Below are 22,538 nucleotides of genomic sequence, written 5' to 3'. Positions count from 1 at the left end.
GATCATTGTCTGATTTTACTTTATCTATTCAAATCATATTATTTTCAGCCTGGAGTAGCCTACCTATATATACATGTACTACCTATTGCCTCAAATATTTTTGCATGAAAGGGACAGAAGGCCCGGACAGATGGATTGAAAAGCGTACCTTCTCTGCCTTTTATTTTTTTATTTTCACCATGGTCCAACATACTGGGTCAGGTATGATCCTGATGAGATGACAAGATCTCGGATCTTGTCATCTCATCATCTCTCCCACAGGATGTAGACATGACGAGATTAAGATCTTGTCATCTGATCATCTCTCCCACGGGATCGAGATCCGAGATTTCGTTATCTCAAGTTTTCCCTAAGAGCTGTAGACATGGCGAGATGATTATATGAACATCTGGGTGGCACTTTTAAGCTTCCATAAATGTACTTTTATGGACTTTTATACTTCATGATCTCATAAAATTACTACTGAAAATAATGGTCAAGTTTTAAATCGCAGGTACGAGTCATTGTCGTAACCCCCAATTGAGCGATATCTCCGCGAGGGGGTACGAGTATTGAAGAATTTGATTGACAGATAACGTCACCACACCCATTGACTGCCATTTTGAATGAAGTGGCAATACAAATCCCGAAATATTTTACGGCCAGCTTCCGCACAGCTGAATGAATTAACCGGTGTAGCTTGTCAACGGTAAGTACCTGTTGCATCTGTTCTTAAGATTAAAATTATTCATCTTCGGAATAGTGGCGTTTCAATGGAAAATGAAATGATATGAAAACTTCGTTATTCTTTTGATGGACTGACATATTATAGCTGCCGCAAGCTAAAACACGTTTTCTAACTCGAGTACCGCCCACCTCTCGGGCGGGTTTAGCATTGGTGGCCGATGTATGCGAGGCTAGCAGCGTCGCGGCGATATGCCTACGCACTCCACGCAAGCTTGCGCTTCTCGAGCTCGGGGACGAGAGAGTGTGTGTGTTCGTACGTAATTTGCGAAGCCATAGAATTTAAATTGGTTCCGCATCCGTTCGTGAGAGCTCGATTGCAAGAATGAGATTGGATCAGCTTGCAGGTGGGTGTGTACATGTGTGTTTGGATGAATCATACTGTATGGCATTCCTCATTTGACTCCACCTAACTTGAATTAGGGTTTTGTAAAAACTAAATTTATCTTAGTTTGAGATAGATTGCAGAACAAAAAATAATCAAACTCTCGGCAGATTGGATTAGCTAGGCCCCTAACAATTATTTAAAAACTCCTGAGTCCTACTAGTACTAGTACTAGTAATTAGTATAAGATGAAGTTACCTAATTGAAAGAGTTCATGCTTGAATTTGTTGAAATTACACTTGTCTTTGCAGGAGGGAAGAAGATTTGATTGAGCTGCTGACAATTGGAATAAAACACCTTAACTGAGGAGGAGAGTGAAAGCGGAGATAGTCAAACTTATTCTCATAGTTGTCAGACAGAAGACACCAAAATGCCTCGTGGGGTGAGTATGATGATTTCAGCTGGTTTATTTTTTATTTTGTTACTCTTTTATGATAGAGCTGAGCAGTGTCATGAGTGTAGGAAATACATGACATGAGGACGACAGGCAATTTAACCCTCACGACAGCCCAAATCGCCCCTAAAATTCCCCACCCAAATGCATGCTTTGGGGCGACTATTCTTTCTGGAGTGGCCCCAAGATTTGTTCCAAACAATATTCAAGATTATTTAGAAAATCAATATTTTAACTGGCAATAATATTTGCTTTTACTGCACAATTACTTTTTACAAGTAACCCTTCAAATGAACAAAATAGCCCCCAAAATTAGGGACAGTGATTTTCCGGTCCTAAAAATGGCCTTTTCCGTTTGAATAAATCTTAAATTCCGTTGATGTCAGAAAACGGAAATTCCGTTTCCCCATAGACTTTGTGCACAAGAAAAAGTGACAATTCCGTTTGCATAAGGTCAATAGAAATTACCTGGCGGTATAGCGATACAATACTCAACGCTTGGCAAACACAGCAAGAAGACAGGAGACGAGTACAATTGAACAGAAAACGGAATAGTCCAGATAAGATGAAAGTTACAAGGCAAGAAATAGAAATTTTAACCAAGTAGCAACATATGAATTCAGAAAAATTAATTCAAACCATAGAAAATGCATCATCTGGCACTAAACCAGTATTTAACATGACCCATTTGAATCTAGCCATGATCAAATTTATTGTGTACGTATCAGTAAAGTAGATTTTTTATAATTATACCATCAAGTAGATTAATTTTTTTACTCGTCTATGGACTTATTAAAGGTGTGATCTCCATGCTATGCAAAGTGAATAGTCCAGATTAGATGAAAGTTACAAGGCAATTGTGCACATTATGTTTTCATTTTTAAGAACGTAAAAGTCATCTTTCTTGCGAAAATCTATTGCTTAAAGGTAAATTCTAGTTTTGGTAACGATATCAAAATGAGTTCGTACAGAATCCAATGAAATGACCACCAAAGTGTCTGTTTGTATAAATAAAACGCATGTGCCAAAGGATTCTGGAAGAAATTGTGTAATTGCTGAGAAATCAGCAAATAAGCACAGGATTCGGGTAGAGCGTCGGGCCCGACGCTCAAAGCAATAATTATACACTGTCCCACGTGCGCTTATCTGTGTTGGGGAAGTTCAGTCTGAACATTTTTCGGCGTAGATTTCAAGATTTCACAAAGTTCAGTTTATGTAACTGTACCAGATCTAGATCCTCGATGATATACTGACAATTAAGCCTGGTTTTACAGACTTTCTCATGAAATCAGTGTTTACTGCAACTACTGGAATTTCTCTTTAAATTTGCTTTTGGTACAATTATATAGCCTCTTCCATGCTTTTTTGTGGAGCAAGCCACCTCTTGAATCTCTTTGGTAGTTCAATTACTGTTCATTGTAATTCCATCAGTTACACTAATATATTTCTTGGTAATTCCAAGGCTAGGACAAGGATGTTATAGGGATCTGTGGAGTGTGGAGGACTTCCATGTTTTGAGCATCTCACTGCTGAGTGAAGTCTCTAATGAATGGACTAATTGTAGCCCTATTATTTCAAGCACAAGAAGTTCTAATTTCAGTGTGTACATGTACATGAAGGATTTTTTCCAAATTCATAGAGACCTGAGATCTGCTCTGTGATTTCTCTCTTCAATCTCGACCATTGCATTAATGCTGAAATCACAATTATTGTTTATTAATTGTTTTAATATGCTGTTAATGATTATGAATCCCTTTTGAATTCTTTATATTAATCATCTTATAAGTCCTGTAAGTTACCATATTTGAAATATTTACGTGTTATGAACATTGCTAAATTAGAAAAGGACACTTAGCTTGCACGATCTAGAATGCATCCGGGTATATTGCTCTTTAAAGCTTAATTAGTAATATTAATCAGTAGTTAAGTTTAATTACACTTTTGAATTACTAATTAGTTACAATTAATCTAAACTATCATCATGATGAATTGTCAATAAAAGTCAACAATAGCATGATGGATGGTGTGTGTAGTCCATCAGTGTGCTACTAGGAGAATTTGCTCCTGATCATCCTCCACCCTCACATGTTGCTAAAGGACAAGTCCACCCCAACAAAAAGTTGATTTGAATAAAAAGAGAAAAATCCAAAAAGCGTAACACTGAAAATTTCGTTGAAATCGGATGTAAAATAAGAAAGTTATGACTTATTAAAGTTTCGCTTAATTTCACTAAACAGTTCTATTCACATCCTGGTCGGTATGCAAATGAGGAGACTTAGTTATGACGTCATCCACTCACTATTTCTTTTGTACTTTATTATGTTAAATATGAAATATTCTAATTTTCTCCTCATTGTCAAGTGAAACAACGATTAATTCCTCCTGAACATGTGTAGTTTATAGCATTGTTTAATACTATATGTGTCAGTCAAGTTGGTCCTGATTGTCAAATCTGTAAAAAATGAAAAATTGTATAATTCAAACAATAAAAAACAAGAAAAAGTGAGTGGTGGACATCATCGACTGACTCATTTGCATGTCACCGAGTTGTGCATATCACTGTTTTGTGAAAAATAAGCGAAACTTTGAAATTCCATAACTGTCTTATTTTATATCCGATTTTGATTAAATTTTCAGCGTTATGCTAGTTTGATTTTTCTCTACTTATTCAAATCAACATTTTTCTGGGGTGGACTTGACCTCTAACCACTAGTTTGAAGGGGAAACAACATTTTTTTAAATCTCTTTGATATGACTGTTATGCTCTCATCACACAACATCATATATTATATCAGCAGAGAAAATTAAAGGAATATACCCAAAATTGTTGTGCAGCTATGTCACAACTCCATCTATTTACTGGCCCAGTTCAAAACACGTGGCCATCTTTCAGTTTATTATGTCGGCCTACATAGAGTCATAGTCATTAAAGATTGCAAGCATCTGAACAGGGTTTTTTTCTGCATGAAAGTGAAAATGCCTACATGTAGATAATACACTCTACAATTTAAATTATGAATAAACTTGACACCTACGTGTACAGTAGTTAGCTCTGTCCCAGTACAAGCCTTATTTCAGATTTGCTATATAGGCCAGGGGCTGGTGTTTTTCTTTTAAAGTCCACATTAAAAGCTCATTTCAACACCAAACTACTAGATTTTGCTCATTGGATTATGTCACTTACATTCTATTTTCCATGACAGGTTGCAGTGCGTGTGACTACTATGGATGCAGAACTGGAGTTTGCCATCCAGCCCAACACGACAGGCAAACAACTTTTCGATCAAGTAAGAAACAGTTGACAGGGTTAATTAAACCTTGTCCTTTTCTGTAAAAAAAATAATTCCAAGATTGTCGAATATACAGGGCCTACTTATAGCCCCCCCCCCCCTCAGTTTATTTCCCCTCATCCCTCACCTACATAATGTACCAAGTGTAGCCCATCTCATGAATGATTAATGCAAGTGTTATTTAGGGAGTATACTGAAATGTCCCCCTCCCCTAGAAATAATGAAAATATGAAATGAAAATAAATGAATGAAAAATAATAATAATGATATTTATACGAATACATGTAGTGAAAATCCGCGGATTGTATGTTTTTCTTTAGTGAATTCCGCACTCCCACCTCCCTTTCCAAATTTGATTAGGAGTAGAAAGCAGCTTTTTGCCATATGTACGGTAATGCTCCCCTCACTCTTTAAACCTATCATTACAGCACCCCATCTTCTGCCCTTTTGAATGCAAGTTTTGTGAGGGAGTGTCCCAAACTGAACTTTGTATGCAATGTTTGGGTGTATCCCGTATAGATAGGTCAGCCGTGTACAATTACCTGTGGTTGTGACTCATTAGATATTGTTGGCTGTGGGGGAGGTGGTGTGTTGATAGAAACAAATGATAACAAAACCTGTGCTCCCCTGCATAGTCTTTTACTTTAAAAAAAACCTGTCAAAGTGAAACACACTTTATAGCCATTCCGAGATTGTCTCTGTGGATTAATACTTTTATATAAGATAGTTGATGTACTTTCAGATGTGTACAGTTAGACATTCAAAGTTTCAAACCTTTATAAACATGAATCTTTTATCTTGACAACTTTGTGACAATATGGTACTTCGTTCTTGGCTATATCTGTAGATCTACAAATATGTAAAATTAGAGTAATAAGAGTAATAAAATTGTAAATTAATTTATTTCTGTACATCTAACATGTGATTTAAAAAATGTGCATTTTGTAGCATTAACTTTTGGAAAAAACAAATTTCCACAAATTTCTGTAATTCTTGATTAATCTCATATTTGTTTTAAACCAATATAATTTTGCAGCTGGAAAAAAAAGAAAAGAGAAAATGACAGTACTCATGAAACTATTTGTTTTTATATTTCATTTAATTGATGAATTGACCCCCCCCCCTCACAGCACTCCCATTCTTGACCAGCTAGAAACTTGTTGAAAATCAAAAAGATTTTTTTAAAATCAAATGCAAGGTACCGTATTGTTACAGAGATAAGTGAGATATCACATGTCATAGTGTGAATTGGCACTTTTTTGCAATACCTTTACTCTTTGAAACATCCCCATCCAACCCCCCCCCCCTTTCTTGTAAATATTTCTGGTTTGTTTTATATTGAAGTGTGTATCGTTCAAATATTTTTATTTGATGATTACATTGATATTTCTTATCATGATAGGTTGTGAAAACAATAGGTCTGAGGGAGATCTGGTTCTTTGGTTTGCAGTACATTGATTCAAAAGGACTTGTAACATGGCTAAAACTCAACAAAAAGGTAGGCATCGTAATGTTTAACTCTTTGCACGCTGAATTAATTTTGGGGGGTACTAATGTTATTTTCTTTAATACAAGATTTCCATATTACACCATTGCTACTTCTTATTATTATATACATGTAGATGTTATTCAAGAACTAAATTGCTTTTCATTAGCTTGTCTAATTTGAAGTTAGGGGAGAAAACTAATTATGATTGGTGAATTTTATTGTACGAATGTGCAAGATTGCAACTTCAGCGCGCAAAGGGTTAATAATGCAACTACCCTGCACTTACATGTATGCACATGCTGAATATTTTCTGAGTTTTAATAGGAGACTCAAAGGTATGTCCTGGGATGTCAATTACAAAGACATTCTGTAGGAGACTGCAAAATTCTACTATTCTACAACACTTCAAATGTATTCACAAAGATGAGGATGGCATGCAATATGCTGTACTCTCATTTAACATAAAGAAGTTTGACCTTTAACCCATGTTGTATTGCAGTATTTGCTAGATACACAAAGATGCCCACAGTTTTCACACAGTTATTTTGTACTGTTTTAAAGTTCTGTAGGTTTCATGAAGAATACTCCCATTCTAAAAGAATACTCATTCCAACAAGGCCCTCCCTCAAAAAGAAAAAGAAGAAAAGTTCATCAGACACATTTTCTTGATATTGCATAAAAACAGGAAAACTTTTACTATTCAAAAAAGCTTTTTTTCCCATCCTTCTAAATACTGCAATTTTATTCTTGAGATTTGCATTCCTGAATATACAATGCATGTACATGTATGTTAATTCTAAACATGAGAACCCTCTCACTCTAAAAACGTTCTTCCTGTTATCAAAGGTAATCGGATACTTATTAAAGGTCAATGGTAACAGAATTAACATACAATTTAGCCATTTTCACCAAATAAAAGTTAGCAATTTTCACTTAATAAAAATGACTTCTAAATCTTAAATTACAATCCCTATTGGTAGTACCCCGGTATAAGCTCTGGTCAATCCAAGGATTTGGGTATTTGTTTCTTGTATGAATTGGAGAACTACATTATAATTGTTGTGTTTTCTCTGGAATTGTCCATGCCCAGTAATTAGTTTTAAGAAAAACAACTCCCTTGACACAGACAAAGTTCTATAGTGTTCTCGCTATAATTGTGAACTTGTTCGACCTATTCAGGTTTGAATGTGTTGAGACATTTGTGTGATACTTTTACATGAAGAGCTACATGTAAAACAGGACAAAAGTTTTATTCCAGTGAAATTTGACTAACTTTGCAATATAATTTTGATTTCAAGACACTATCTCTAAACAATATGAATTCAGTGACATATATGTGTGTTTGAGAGTGGGTGTGGGGATGTCTTCTGTCTTTACATGTACATTTAGACTGTAGCTACATGTACAGTACTGTACATACATGTACATGCAGTTAAAACTACTGTACATGTATGTTTCATCAACATGAAGCTTTTTTTGTACAAATGGAGTTAATTAAATCCAGTTTCATGAGTGGTTGGTTCTCTCTGATTGTCCTGCCGAATCATGTTTCTCTTGATCTGATGATAGTCACATGATCATAAAGGCAGTAAAAATTTAGCTCTTTTTTAGAATTCCATCTGATTCAATGGAATAATGATCATGTAGCTTTCCTGCAAGTACAAGAACAAAAGTTCAAAATTTTCTTGTGAACTTTTAATATATGGATTCGGATAGGTTCGGTCTTAGTGGATGCTTGCCTTTTTTGAGCTTTTTTTTATAGTTAATGTACAAATGACTTTGTGAATGACTGGTGACCCTTAAGCTAAGCTAAACGTGACTTCCCAATGCAAATGAATTGCACCAAAGAATTTGTTCTTATCATGCAATACATGTAAAGTCATGCTTTTACCTTTATGAACAGCTACATGTAGGCACTAGGGTTCAATTCTAGGAACTTGATAAGGAAATCTGGTCCAGGCTTTTTATCAAAACTGTCTGGTACTCACATGCTATCAATATCATCATGTAGTAAGCTACTACATGTCGCTATTCATGTGTTGATATATGCAATTATGTGTGCATGTTTGATGGCTTATCAAACCAACCTTATCCAAGATCAGCTTCTACTCTATTTACCGACTGGACTATAGCACAAAGGTTTCAAACCCCTCCCATTGGGCTCATTTACATTGGGCAACAGTTAACATTTGAAGCTGGTTTTATAAAGGTTCTTTGATACTGCATTATTTAAAAGGTAAAGGTCACCCCCAACAGTATTAAGTGGATTTGAAAAAATAGAGATAATTACATCAGAGTCAGATGTAAAACGTTCACAAAACTTTAAATTTACACTTAATTTCACTTTAGTACTTGTGTATACTTGTAATGTACATGTATGTGTGCACACATCTACATGTAGGCCAGAGTAAAGCAGATGAGTGAGTCCATGGTGTATGTACACTCACTGTTTTGCATTTTAGTGTGTGAAGAAGTATATGATTTTTATATAGATTTTGTGATAAGGAAGTATGTGATTGATTATCAATATCTTTGTACAGCAATTGCAATTCTGTTTTCACAGAGAAATCCTACCGGGTGTTTCATAAATCGGTTCGTACATTACGAATGACTTTAGCACGATTGGCGACCCTTTCTTGTGCTACATTTTACATGTAAATGTCCGAGTAATGACAGATCCCTCTAAAAAAATTGTTATGTTGCCCCATCTGACCTATGGTAACTGTAAAAAAAAAAAAAAAACAGTATTGCTCGACTGGCTATTTTTTTTTCTTTGCAGATTTCTTTTCCAGTTATTTCATTATTCTCATCAGATCTTTTGATCTTTCATCTTGCAACTTAAACTTTTCAATAAAAATGTTACCTTCCAATAACATTTTTATTCTGTGCAGTGTGAATGCCACTGGTATCCTTTTGAACCCATTATGTACATGTACATAAAGTGAGCTTTATATACTTGCAGATTTTACTATTCAATTTGGCATTCAGCCTAGAGTAAACTCATTAATAACCCTATTAAACCAGACCGGGCTTTTTTTTTTAGTTAAAAAACCAGGTGGGGGGGGGGTGAATCAGCCCCGCCTTGAGATCTTGGCCGCTGATTGCGCGAACGGTGTGAAAATTGGCATGATAATAGTGTGGGATGTAATCTACAAGGCTGTTTGGTTAATTTTTTTCTCTGGCGCATCGTTTAAAAGAAAATGTTTATAGTTTTAAGTCGCCCACATTGAAAGTATCTCGCATGTAGTTGCCCGCAGTAGCAGACGCAAGTCTGATTTGCACTCAGAAACGTTTTGAACATGCTCAAAACTTTGTTGCGGGTGAATTGTGGGCAATCACCCACAACTCACCCGCAAGTCTTGTACGGAACGATGTGACGGCCTTTATTATACATGTATGTACATTGTACATGTACACAAGACTTACATTTGCATGTACAGTAGTGCTGTTGTCAGGAACAAAATTTCATGTTGACATGTCACTTAAAAATTAATCCCGACATCGACAATGTCAACATGGAAAAGGGACCGTAATTTAGGCTTCCTATTAAACATTTTTTTACTATCGTGGCACACTCTCTCAATCAAATGCATTCACCTTGAAACAAGTGATATCCTTACACTAGCTAGATCTAGATCTATACAGACTCAGCTCAGGAAAACATTTCGAGTAAGCTAGAGTGAACTCACTTCCAAAATCGCTGATTTAATCCACATTTATTCTGGAGAATCAAGTTTTTGTACCACGATCCGGTCTTGAAGGCATTGTTCAATCAGACTCGGAGCCAATTTGAGAATCACCAATTACAACAGTGATCATTGCGTATTATTCGCTGGTGCACATGTACTGCAAACGCAAGCTCTTCAAATTGACAATAAAAAATGATAAAAATCAATCGATAATTTCAGTACCACTTCTGCGGCGATCCGTGCAATGATCTCCAAACGAAGGAAGGCAAGTTTTCTGTGACTTCGTGAAATGAAGTAAACGCTCAATTACAGCGGTCACAACTTTGACGAAAACACTTGTTCGTTGCTGCTCACGTCTATGTGAAAAGTAATACATTGAGGGCAGCGTATTATCAAACGCATATTGCATGGGTGCGGTGAACGTGAATGCTGCTCCCTAGTGCGCTGCACAGATCTACATGTAGATCAGATGATCATCGGGCTAGGGCCCCGCGCCGCACTGACGTATTTCTGCTGCAGCGCAGCTTGGAGGTATTCTTTATTGGTTTAATGCGCTGCTATTCTGAATAAACCTTTCAATTGCACCAATTACTGTGGATAAATGCTTGTAACTTTTCAGGTAAGCTTTACACTCGTGACTTGGGCTAGACCCCTTTTTAATTTATTTAATGTTTAGGGCAATTCCAAGCAAAAGTGGACATTTTCCAAAAATTCATATTGGCTCTATTTCAAATCTGGATCAAATCTTTCTATCAAAACTCATATGGGATTTCATAAATACAAAAGGGGAACATAATTAGCCACAAATTTGTTTTCTTACGTATCTCCTTATAGGAGAATCCAAACCATACAAAAAAAATTATACATGGGGCTACATATATTGTTTTTTACTTAATTTCAATTTAACAGAAAACTATTGCTTGTTTTGTAAAATTTTCTTTTGGATAATCTGAAAGTCATCATTTTACATCATATCAAAAGAAAATTGTAAAATATAAGTTCATTTTACGTTGCCTGTGTGTGAATATTTCAGATGTCACTCCGTAACCGGATATGGGTTTATGTTTTAAGTTATAATTAATGAAAAATACACCAATTTTTTAATATAATGCAGCATATTAAAGCTAGAACAACATAGAATCCAATCAATAACTCAACATTGTGATAGCCATTTAAAGTTCACAGAGTTAGAGCATTATGTTTTCTCCTCAAATATGCATGTCCATTTTACGTCACTCCGTAACCATGTTTATGAATATTCATATCTCATTAATTCAATGGATCAAAATAAATGTTATTATTTTGAAAAGTGGGTTTCAGCAACTACTGTCAGGTACCATTTCTTTGCAAATAACTATTTAAATGTGCAGGGCTCCACACTAACCCTTTTTTTCTACTGGTCCAACCTATTCATGTCGGACCAGTAGATACCCAGTTTTTCCATTTTTTACTGGTCCGAACCTAAAATCTACTGGTCCCCAAAATAAAGAAAACATTAAAAAAAGGCGTGAGTTTATTTTGCTGTCCTTTCTTGTTACCCCCCCCCCCAAAAAAAAAAAAATGAAGGAATGAAAGACACAAAGAAAGCAAGACAAAAAGAAACAAAGGAAGAAATAATAAAAGAAAGGAAGGAAGAACAAATAAAAGGTAAAGAAAGGATAGATGTGAAGGAAGGAAAAAAGAAAGAAAGAAAGAAAGAACAAAAGAAAAAAAGGAAAGAAAGAAAAAACAAAAGACAGAAAGTAATGAAAAAAGGAAAGAAGCAATAAAATAAGAAAGAAAGGGTATAAGGAAAGATGGAAAGAAGGAAAAAAGATAGAAAGAAAGAAAGAAAGAAAGGAAGAAAAGGGGTAAAGAAAGGATAAATGTGAAGGAAGGAAAAAAAGAAAGAACTGAAGAGGGAAAGGAAGGAAGGAAAGAAAGAACAAAAATAAGAGAGAAAGAACAAAAGAAAAAGAAGAAATAAAGGAATGAAGGAAAGAAAGAAAGAAGGAAAGAAATGAAGCAAGCAATATAGAAAGAAAGAACAAAAGACAGAAAGAAGGAAAGAAGCAATAAAAAAAGAAAGAAAGGGTAAAAGGAGAGATGGAAAGAAGGAAAAAAGAAAGAAAGTATTGAAAGAAGGAAGAAATAAAGAAAGGTAAAATGATAGATAGAAGGAAAGAAGGAAGGAAGCAAGCAAGCAATAGAAAAAAGAAAGAAAATGTAAAATAGATGAAAGTAAGAAAAAAAAGAAAGACCGAAAGACAAAGAAAGGAAGGAATGAGGGAAAAAAAGAACGAAAGAAGAAAGGAAAGGAAGCAAGCAGTAAAAAAAAAAAAAAAAAAGGTAAAAGGATAGATGGAATGAAGGAAAAAAAGAAAGAACAGAAAGGAAGGAATGAATGAAAGAAAGAGAGAAAGGGCTGAAAGAAGGAAGAAATAAAAAACAAGAAATGGTAAAGAAAGGATGGATGGAATGAAGAAAGAATCAAAGAATGAAGGAAAGAAAGGGTAAAAAGAAGGAAAGGAAGAAAGAAAGAAGAGATAAATATAGGATGGATGGACTCAAGAATAAAAGAAAGAAAGAAATCAAAAAAGAAAGAGAAAAAGAAATAGAGAAAAATGTTAAAAGGACAGAAAGAATGAAAGAACGAAAGACAAAGAATAATTAAAAAAGAAAGACAGTAACAAAAAAAATTAAAGAAGAGAGGGAAGAAACAAAGAAAGATTGAAAAGAAAGAAGGAAAGAAAGATAGAAAGAAAACAGAGGAAGAAAGCTAAAACTATCATAAATAAATTATCAGTTTCTTTTTGGCTCAATTAAGATATAGCTACGAAAGAAACCAAGTGTATCAACACACACACAAATGCATATGTGGGGCTATCATGTATTCAGACGATATCACTCGAAACCCGATCTCTTTGAACTAAAACAGAAGTGAAAATTTCTCCTTTTACTGCTTACAAATGACAGTTACCCCAATTTTTTGGAAATATGGACATTATAAGAGCTTTTCATTAGTGTGAAATGTGAATTTTGACCGTTCTGTGAGAGATTTCTGCCAGAGGTTTGCCAAGCTTCGCCAAGCTTCGTTCGTGCAGCCAGTAGAAAATTCACCATGTGGGCTGTACTGTGTGGCTGGCTAGCCATATGTACACTGTATGTTACCCTAGTAAAAATTGCATGCGATTCATTCTGTGTGTATTCTGTGTGTGAATGACCAAATTTAACGGGAGGAATTTGAGTCATGGAATATTTTTTATGTTTATGTTGGACTATGTTGGACTAGTGAATTTGACCATTTCTGGAAAAGTTACTGGCCCAACAATGGTTTTTATTACTGTTTATGTCGGACCCATAAATCTTGCTATTTTTGGAAAAATTACCGGCCCGACAATGATATTTTCTTACTGGTCTTGTCGGACCAGTAAATCTTGCTATTTCTGAAAATCTACCGGCCCGACAGTGATTTTTACCGGTCTGGGACCGTCGGACCGGCGCTAGTGTCGAGCCCTGAAATGTGTGATATCTTTGTTTGAATGCTAAAAACCTGTTTCTGAATGTCACTCTGTAACCGTGGAACTGCCCTATAGACCTACATGTCGATGTGGGTGTGTGCGTGTCGACATGTCGGAAACATTGAAAATCCTTCGTATGTCGACATCAATGTCGATATGAAGCCTATCGACAACAGCACTAATGTACAGTACATGTATAATGTGCAAACGATCACCTATCAGGTGTGCATATTTTCTGCCTTAAGTTGATAGATGGCCAATTTACGTAATTAAGGTCATCCATTCTATGCACATTTTTTTTTCACCCTGATAATCTTTACCTTTCTGCTATGTGTTCAGTATTAAGTCTGGACAAAAACACTGACTCTGTGATCAGGTTCAAGAAGTAAATGACAGTGAATGTGTTCAATGGCAGCATATGAACGGGCAGGCCTCCATGTACTGTACAGTACCTTGTTGAGTCAATTCTTTGCAAAGTTGCTACAAAAATATATGTATCAAAGGGTGTTTACAGAGCACCTCTACATGTATGTGGACCCTGGGGGGGCCACTTACATTGACGAGTGGATACCATGCGCGACCAAAAAAACACGTAAAAAGGATGTCTTTTTCTAGATAGGGCACGTTACGTACATAACGTGATAAGGGTGTCAAAAACACTAAAATAATGAAAAAAAGGGTATCTACATGTATTTTGCTAGGAAAGCTACGTGTTTAGGGTCATAATTTGCTGGGATGATAAAACAAAATTAGAATGTACGTGTTTAGAGTGGTGTGTAAATGTAAAACCGACGACCGACGGACCCTTGACATAACAATAAAATATCGCTGTGTACTTGTATAGGGGTTCATTACAGGGAATTCTTGCCAAGAGTATCGTTTTGTTTCCAATACTTGTTAAGGATAGGGTTTCACACGCCAATACTTGTTAAGGGGTGCATTTTCAGAATATGGAAAATACGTGTTTAGGGTGCTTTTTGAGACACCATGGTATCCACTCGTCAATGAAAGTGGCCCCCCCCCCCCCCCCCGGGATATGGACAGACGTAGGAAGTTCTAAGATCCACTGAAGGGGATTTTTTTATTTTACTATTTACTCCCAAGAGTTAAAGACTGTGGGTGTGATGAACTATTTCACTGTAGGCCTTATATACATTGATGTAGGCCTATATTTATCTTATTTACATACCTTCACAACGCAAAGTTTTTCCCATTTAAAGGAGGTTATGGAACTCGCTTGTATTAAAGGTCATAATAACCACGCCTTGATGTGGAGGTTACAAAGGTTATGTCATCAGCATTAATCTAATCTGATTTAGATTCCTTATCACTTTTGAATATTTCCACGTCATAAAATCTTTATTACCAGCCAAGCTGGCAAGTTCAGTATGGTACATGTAGGCAGCATTTAAATATTAAAGCTTCCAAAAGATGTTATCCAATTTTAAATGAAATTATTTGTCTCTGAATTATCAATTATATCTATTTGGACCGATAAAAGATGACTTAAAGAAATTAAGTGATCATGTTCATATGTGAACAGTACTCTGAATCTTTATGGAAAGCTGAAATTTATGAAGAATAGGTATCGGTCTGGATACATGTATCCTGAGTATTTGCTGCTGTTTCTACTTTTTTATTGAAATTTGGGCAGCAACTTTCAGATAAGGGCAAGTCCATCCCAAACAAGCACAACAGTGACAACACCAGTCAGACTGCAGGTCCGAAGAAAGTGGCTTCTTTCATCCAAGTGATATTCATGACTTGAGATGTTTTGCATATTTAATGAGCTTGATGCGGACCAAAACACCTCTTTTCATTCGGTCATTGCTGCTCTAATTGCGCATCGAATTTCATGAATTTGGTACCATTGTAAAGAGGAAGAATCATTATTTCAGGTCATGTGTTTTGATTTATTCAAAGATTTTGTAATATAGGTTAAAATTTTGATCTAAAATATGCTACAAAATAAATATTTTCACCTGACAAAAGCTGCTATTTTCACACTTTATTTTTGTTTGAGCCCAAATGATTTTTATATCATGATAAAGCTGAATATATATGCTTTGAAATGATATAGGTTTTAAAATAAGAATTGGTTTAATCGGGTCAAGATCACACTTTTCATTTGCCAAGTACATAAAGCAGTTTGAAAACAAGAATACTGCACTCTGATTGGTCAAAGAGACCACACAATGGCAAATTCCAACGGTCCCAGTGCCTGGGTTCGTGGGAAGGTCGCACTTCCCATGTGGTAATCTCCTCAAATACCCCGCGCCTGCAGTTCTGTGATCCTTATCCAGCCAATCAGAACTTTGGATTTCATGCAAGTACAAAATTTCAGAAATCTCGTCTTGTACCTTGGTGGGAAAAGTGTGATCTTGATCGATTAAAAGGTGCCGCATATCAAGAGTGGCATTGTGAGAAAGTACAGAAATTCAGCTTTATGGTGATAGAGATATTATTGAGGCTCAAAATAAAAAGTTTTGCACAATTTGCAAAAGAAAACAGGGGAATAAAATTCAGTTTTGAGGCACATTTTCAGGCCAGAAATTTACTTATTTAACAAAATATTGTATACAAAATAAATGACCAATATGAAAGAGTAACTTTTACTCTATCTGATAGTGCAATAATATTTCATTTAACTTGAGATTAAAACAGGTAAATTCTTAGAGAAAGACAATCTCACCTCACGAGATTTTGCAAGGAGGAGGATTCAGCCACGAGATGATTTGGATGAATCTGGCCTTTTTGCTCATTAGCATAGGGACCTGCGGTCTGACTGACACTGAAAATTTCATCTACGGTAAATCAGATACGTAAAACAAAATAGTTATATTATGACATTGATGAATTTTTAAAGAACTAGTCGTATGCGAACGAGCAAGTCAATGATGTTACTCTCTATTTCTCATTTGACTTAATACATACAATTGTTCACTTTTTTCAGATGAGACAATAAGTTGACTCTTTATGAATCACTATATATTTGGATTAAAGTCAACATGTGAAGAGAGGAATCAAACTTCATTCCATATCATAAATACATGTAGGAGAAAATTGGAATATTTCATATGTGATGTAATGACAATGAAGTACAGGGGGATCAATGCCATCAGGTTCCTCTTTTCAAAATCAACCAGGATGTGCATTTTACTTTATTGTTGTGAAATCATAAAGCAAAACTTTAAAATAAAATAACTTGTAACCTATTTTGCATCCAGTTTTGATGGATTTTTTTTTAAAATAGTGTTATTGCTTGTTTGTTTGATTATCTTTTTACTCAAATAAAAAGTAAATTCAAAACTGGAAAGAACTACATGTGTACGTATACATTGTATGTACACTGTAGGTCTACGAGGGCTTTCATTTGTAATTACGTGTATACCTGTATTAGATTTTTCTTTCACATGAAACCATTTAAAACCACAATCCACAAGCACTTTGAAGTGAGGGTACAAGATCAATTGAAACTACATTAACACGTTCAAGGAAAACACTGCCAGTACTTCTATAAAATACAAATTGCAATGTAGATGTAGTGTGTAATAGGCCTGCATCTGAGAGATACGTGTACTTTCCATTGGGTCCAGCATGGAGAAAATTGTTTGTCAGTCAAGATTTATGTGCTGTACTCCTCATAACGGCTGCTTTATTGGTCTAGGGCTGGTTGCATAAAAATTTCCATTATGGTAAATTTGCCATCCAATGGTAACTTGCGTGGAATCCTTGATTCTGATTGGTTGATGACTGATTAGCATCGTTACCATGGTATACTTACCATTGATTGGCAATGTTACTTTTGCTACAGGGTGTGTACATGTACTAGTAATAGCCAGTGAGTCTATCGAATGACTTCTGTCCAAATTTGATTTTTCAACCTAAAACGAAAGTCAGAAAAACATTTTGAAAGTGAATGCCATACATGTACATGTACTTCATGTTACGTATATCAGCCACACTTGTTCTATTCTTGTGAAAATGTATATTTTTCATTTCAAATTCGATGTTCTGTTGCTCCAGCCTGGTTTAATACATAGTATGTTTTTGCTTGTGTGATTACAAGTATTCCAGATGGCATCATTTGTTATTCCTTTCGCCCTATCTTGTATTCTTGGGACAAAGGATCCAGTCATACATGTAGGACCTTCGCCAGACTGGAATTCTTGTAATAAACCAGGGGAGCATTTCACCAAAGTGTACTATTAGTCATTGATTTTCACTGGAGACTGTTAGAAGTTACCGAAATCCTTGCATTTGATTGGCTTAGAACAAATTTGTCAGTGAAAATCAGTCACTGTTCAATGCTTCTGGAAGCACCTCCAGTAGTGTTCATTTCAAGATTCCTGGGCCCTGTCTTACAAAGAGTTGCGATTGATCCAATCAATCGCAACTATGGACGGCCAGCAACGTCAACATCTATTATTATTCATGTTTGTTCAAAAATTTCAACTGTGATGTACATGTATATTCATGCATTCATTGTTTTCTTGAAAATTCACTGTGCTTCTCTTTGTGCCTGTAGAAAAAAAGGACATTGTGCCTATAGAAAAAATTATGACACTGATAGATTTCCATAGAGTTACGATTGATTTGAACAATCGTAGCTCTTTGTAAGACGGGGCCCAGAAGTGTAACTTCAGAAGTGCCATGTAGCCATGTGTACTTCATACTCCAGCAGTGATCAAATGGATCAGTGAAATATATAGATCAGTGTACTTGTAGGCAGTGGATATGTATATCAAAGAATTTGATGAATGTACATTTGACCTCAACAAAATTTTCCCTAACAACCTTTTTTTGTTGTTATTAATCGCTTATGGCTGATTTTGTTTCCTGTTCAGTTTGATGCATGTATACAAGTATCCTTTGTTTTCCTTATTTGTTTTGTGGGCTTTTTGTGTACATATTTTTGGAATTACATATTTTTTCATTGACAATGTATCAAGATTTGCTGTTCAAACTGAATGGGGAATGCAGAGGTCACAACTGTTCGGAATTGTGAGGAAAGAATCTGAATTTCTTTTCCTTTCAGAGCTCTTTGTCTTGAAGGATTTTCCATTAAAAAAATTATTTTAAAAAAATGGATTACGGGAAATGCAATATTTCCCCTAGTTTTGAGCAAATTCATCCCTAGTTTTCAATTAGAAAAATGTCTTGGAGGAAAGATACATTCAATAAAAATTTTGAAATTCACAATTTGTCTAAGGTTTATGAAAATAATGAAATTAAATCATAATATTCCTATTTCATGTAGCGCTTCATACATCAGAATAAAGCGCTTTTATACAGATACATGTACAAGTATATTGTGGTCATTGGATGTTTGCTTGCCTGCACACAATGCATGCATTTTCTCCTTTCCCTGGGGAGCATTCAAGAACTTTTTTATTGGATTCTCTTTTAGTTTTTGTTACATTTCAATGGAATGTAATGGGGCAGATTATCTCACTACGTTTTGAACACTTTGAAAAAAAAAATTGCTGCTCGATTATTCTACAGTATGAAATGAACAATGCTAAACCAGGAAGCTGTTCGAAATGGGCATGAATGTTATTTTGGTTCAATACACAACTGAACAGTACAATACTACATGTACAGTGTACTTTTAAAGGAGAATGAAACCCAAAATGTAATACCACATAATATAATTGATAAGTAAATGATAATCAAAATGAATCCACTTATACCCAAATCCGATTTTCCAGAGTGGAGTACCACCTCTTCAAAGTTAGGCTTCTTCACGTTCAAAGTCTCTGAATGGAGATCACCATTGTTGCGAGGTTCGTTCAAAATTGTGACGTCAGCGACGTACAACTGCTCTCAGTACTAACTTCCATGTGCAGCTAGTCACAGGCTGAAACCAACCCCGAGTTTGCATAATATAGATAATTTTTTTACAAGAAATAAATATAATATACACATAAAACACTTGAATAATATTATCAAAAAGCTATTCAAATTATTTTATGGTTTAAAACACAAATTGATGAGTTTTGATGAAAATGTTTACACATTTATTTACGATATCCAAATTGGCAAATTTGACAAACCTAAATTTGTACGTACGTAGACAGTAGGCCTACAGCCGTCCCCGGCCGCCCACTCATCACACGTATTGCGAGGGCACTGGATTTCTATCTAGTGGGTCGCGCGTTCTGGGATCTTCCTTCTGGTGTCCACAACATACGACTTCTGTGGCTTGATTTTTCTGTGCGTGGCAGCATGTAATGAACCCTTGAGAGCCGACCGCCGGCCCCTGAACTGAGTGATCGTGTTAACTGTTATGTTGGAACTTTGGTTGTCTATCCCGTTTGAATATCGTTAAATTGTTACTTGTGCTATTTTTCAATATATCTAACGTTGTTTATTATTTGTTACCGTCGATTTTAAGTAAAACAAAACTTATCGGACGTTTGTATTGAAATAGAACTTAGTTAGAAGCCCCGAGAGCCTACGATTTCGAGTCCCAATACTCGGCCGAAGAAATCGGTAAAATGCTCGCTACGAACAACATTCCTCGTGAATTTGGAAGAATTGTTGTATTTCTCCATCTTTAGTGCAGCCACTCATTTTTTAAAGAGATTTCTGGCCTCTTCTGCGGATCAGGAATTTGGCAAAAGCTGCATTTTGTGCCCCTTTCTGACCACTCTGGCCCATGTATTTTATGCTAGCAATCAAAGGCGAGTGCCGAGGTCGGACACCGAGTTGTACGTCGCTGGCGTCATAACCCCCCACGGAGATATAGGGAGTATGAGCAAAATGGCGATCTCCACGGGTCTTTCAAATATCAAAATATTGATAACTTTGACTTGGCATATTATGGGAAATCGGACACCGTTCTGCCTCATTTTAATTTTATATTAATCAGTGAGATGTAATTAGTTTATGACCAGATAATAAATCTATCCTTTCATTTTCCTTTAAACATCGCACAGGATGTTACCCCAGGCTGGGGAAGGTTTCATAAGGCATTACCTATTATGTCTCAAATCTACTCTCTGCAAATCCAAAACCTGGATTTCAGTAGCTTGTTATAGAGACATACTGTAGACCTAGTACATACAAACATTTTTCAGGTAGACCACTGACTTATTGCCAAGTTACAGTGTACATGTTTTCTGGTGAATTTAAAACCTTGTGGATCAGTTATGAATACCCAATAAAAAAAAATCAAATTTTAAAAAAGTGGTGAATTTAAATCCATCCCAATTCAATTCTCAAGACAGATTCCATGGAGCAGATAATTCTGTTCAGAAGTGGGAGAAATAGTGACCTCTGACCTCTAGCTTTAACCAGCCAGTGGGGTGCCTGCATTCTTCGCAAATTGGGCAGTCACTGGGTGCATTATTGAACAATATCACACTGTGTAATATACAGAAATGGGGGGGGGGGCAAAGCTTGGTCAACCCTACAGTAGGTCTAAATGCAGTAGCAGACTTGCAGTGAGCAATTGACTTTTATTTCAATATCAAGAGTCTTTCAAATCAAAGTTAATATTTATCATGTGATCACAATACATGTAAATATACATACATTATGAATTATTTATGTAAGCAAGGCAAATACTAGAATAATGAAAACTACATACATGTAGGAATATGAGAGGTGCAGCTTGCAATTACATTAGGCCTACTGTACATGGCAAATAAACTGTAACCATCAATATGAAGTCTGTGGAATGCTTAAAAAAATTTCAAGCACCCTTCTCAAAGCAGTAGGCCAATAGAACAAGTTACAAATCAAATTGAATCATTGTTATTGTTTGGAAATGCGTTCATAAAGTCAAAATCTGGTCCCGAAGACTCCCGATGCCGCTATTATGCGGATAATTGCAGCATTGAAATAATGCGGATAACTCTGGTCCCGCTCCGATTTTACGACCAAATTATGCAGATATTCGCCATTGCATTAGGCCTACATGGCAAATAAACTAACCATCAATATGAAGTATGTGGAATGCTTATCAAAATTCAAGCATCCTTCTCAAAGCAGTAGGCCAATAGAACAAGTGACAAATCCCATTGAATCATTGTTATCGATTTCAGCAAAATTTCTCTTGTCGGATGATGCCAATCAATATGTTTAAAAAATAAATGTAATTGGAATAATTTCATTAAAAAAGACAGAAAGGTTTCAATGTTCACGAAATACACTTGGCAGAAGCTAAAGGTGATCTAGCCTCAACAGTTCCTGAAAAAATTCCCCGATGCTACCATTTTGGAAATGAGATCATTTTTGAAGACCTGGGGGAGGGGTGTTACACAAAGAGAAATATGACTTCATCTCAGAGTCGCACTTAAATTTGTTACAGCGCGATAAGAGATAGGATTTTCCTGCATGTGTATAAAGTGTAAGTGTGTGCGTGGGTGTGTGTGTGTGTTTGTGTGAGTATATACATGATTATGTTTAATTGTAAATTATTTACTTAGTGATTTTTTTGCTGTATTACATTGAAATGTATAATTTTATATGTTTTATGTGTACGGTACTTGTTGTTTTGTAAGGGGATAACCTAGATAAGTAATTTTACTTTTGTTATCTCCTCCACTGCATTATAAAATGCTTACTATGTACACTTTTATTTCGATTGTGGAAATTCAATAAATTCAATTCAATAAATGAAGACGTGTACACAATATTAAAACATGCGATCTTATATGCAGTACTAGTGCGTGTCCTCCACCCCCCCCCCCCCCCCCCCCCCCCCCGCCGCCCCAGAAAGCAAAGAAAATATCCTCCAACTATATGTACAGATTAAGGGAGGAAGCCTCTTTGGCAGCAGCTTTCTAGCATTCCCATTGTGTTATCTACCGGTATGATGATAGGTGAGGTTCAGCAATCAACTGATGCTTGCGGGATTCTTGAAGAAAAGACGCAACTGACTTTTGGTAAAGCGCCAATACCGTATGGACATCAAATGGATGTTTTGCATCGAGTCCTTCAGTTATAACATTTACATGTCAATAAAGCAGGAGCAGACTGCCATTTTATGGGCTGCTTTAAATTATACTATTTTATGATCATGGAGCAAAGTCGTGTCTTCATGTTGACATGTCAACAAC

General features: G+C 35.8%; 1 long non-coding RNA gene across 1 annotated transcript; it reads left to right on the top strand.

Annotated features, from left to right (window-relative positions):
* The first annotated feature begins 979 nt into the window (after nucleotides 1–979).
* Nucleotides 980–6,908, top strand: LOC129258457 (uncharacterized). Its single transcript, XR_008584285.2, has 4 exons — nucleotides 980–1,070; nucleotides 1,360–1,490; nucleotides 4,706–4,789; nucleotides 6,195–6,908. It is a non-coding gene; the product is annotated as an uncharacterized LOC129258457 (long non-coding RNA).
* The last annotated feature ends 15,630 nt before the right edge of the window (nucleotides 6,909–22,538 follow it).

The sequence above is a fragment of the Lytechinus pictus genome, chromosome 4 (genome assembly GCF_037042905.1).
Source record: "Lytechinus pictus isolate F3 Inbred chromosome 4, Lp3.0, whole genome shotgun sequence".
NCBI classification, from domain to species: Eukaryota; Metazoa; Echinodermata; class Echinoidea; order Temnopleuroida; family Toxopneustidae; genus Lytechinus; species Lytechinus pictus.
The sequence above is the reverse complement of the archived record's forward strand: the minus strand, read 5'-3'. Positions and strand labels throughout refer to the sequence as shown.